Here is a 1,644-nt window from a genome sequence, read left to right as displayed (position 1 = left end):
AGGAAACTGACTAGGGTGCTTGAGAGAATTTGTTTCTTTCTCGCAGAGATGTTCTAAAGTGAATTATACTATAAAGCTACAATAATCATGACAGTGGGTACTGATGAAAGCAGAGACACGTAGATCATATAGCATAGAGTGCAGAAATAGATCCATAGAAATACTATAGTCAACTGACTTTTTACTTGGGTGTAAACACAGTTCAATGGAAAAAAAGATTGTCTTTTTAACAAACAGTACTAACCCAAACGCCAAAAAATCACCCTAGACACATATTTCACACCTTATACAAAAAACCTGGCTCAACATCCTACCCCCACCCTTGAGCCAGACCCTGCTCTGCTCACACACCCATGCTGGCCATCATTCAGCAGCTGAGAGGACAATAGCATCGAGTGGACAGCAAATGCTTTGATGAATACATGATGGAACTAGGAGTAGGGATAGTTCTGTGAAAAACACATGCAATGGCCAGAACAGAGTGTAACATCTCTTGTGACAGCAAAAACCACCATAAACACTGAGAGCACTCTGAAACCAACACAGTTCTCTTGTACCCTGGGGGAGAAGTTTGAAGAAACTACAGCTGATAGCAGAAAAACACAGACTGTCACAACTTCATACGTGGCACATTGGTTCAACATCAGGAATGGAAAGGAAAGGAAAGCACAATAATAAGAAAGTTTAAAAAACGGGAAATTAATGGTGGACTGCATCCTGAACAATGTCACCTGTACTCAGGTCTACGAAAAAGTAGAATAAAAATTCTATCATTTTGGAAAGCAATTAGCTGAGAGAATGAACAAGCTCAGTTCAACAAGCAAATCTCCCCAAGTATCTTATGTGCAATTATTTTAAAGTGCTGGTTTAATTAGGATCATCCCTTTGGTTAGTAAAGAAATGTACTTGTGGTAATAAAAAATTAACTTGAAATGGGCCATAAACTTAAATGTAAATGTAAAACTGTAAAACACTTTGAATAAAATGTATAGGAAAATATTTGTGACCTTCAGCTAGGCAAAGAGTTCTTAGATTTAATACCAAAAGCACTATAAGAACAAGGAAAAAAAACTGATAAACTGGACTTCATCAAAATAAAAAACTTTTTTTGCTTTGCAAGATACTTTAAGAGAAAGAAAAAACAAGGTAGGGACTGGGGAAAATGTTTTGAATCATATATCTAGATTACATAAAATCATCAAACCTTAAAATGAAAGCAACTCTTTTTTTTAAAAGGACAAAAGATCTGAAAAGACACTTCAACCAAAAATATACACTAAAGGCAAACAAACACATAGATATATGCTCTATATTTCTAATCATTAGGGAAACGGAAACCAAAACCACAATGAGATACTACTATGCATGCTCTAGAATGACTTAAAAAAAAAACCTGACAGTGCCAAGTGCTGACAAGTACACAGAAAAACTTGAATTTTCAAATGCAAAATGGTACAGTCACTATGAGCAATAGTTTGGCAGCTTATTATAATGTTAAATATATACTTACTATACACAATAATCCCACTTTTAAGTATTTACCCAAGGGAAATAAGACTTGGCTGAACATAGTGGCTCATACCTGTAAACCCAACACTTTGGCAGGCAGTTTGAGACCAGCCTGGGCAACACAGTGAGACCTTA

General features: G+C 35.9%; 1 pseudogene; it reads left to right on the top strand.

Moving 5' to 3' along the window:
- Positions 1-353: 353 nt before the first annotated feature.
- On the top strand, positions 354-762 carry LOC108520327 (fatty acid-binding protein, epidermal pseudogene; annotated as a pseudogene).
- Positions 763-1,644: the final 882 nt, after the last annotated feature.

The sequence above is a fragment of the Rhinopithecus bieti genome, unplaced genomic scaffold, assembly GCF_001698545.2.
Source record: "Rhinopithecus bieti isolate Rb0 unplaced genomic scaffold, ASM169854v2 scaffold_50384, whole genome shotgun sequence".
NCBI classification, from domain to species: domain Eukaryota; kingdom Metazoa; phylum Chordata; class Mammalia; order Primates; family Cercopithecidae; genus Rhinopithecus; species Rhinopithecus bieti.
This window is presented reverse-complemented; position numbering and strand designations above follow the sequence as displayed.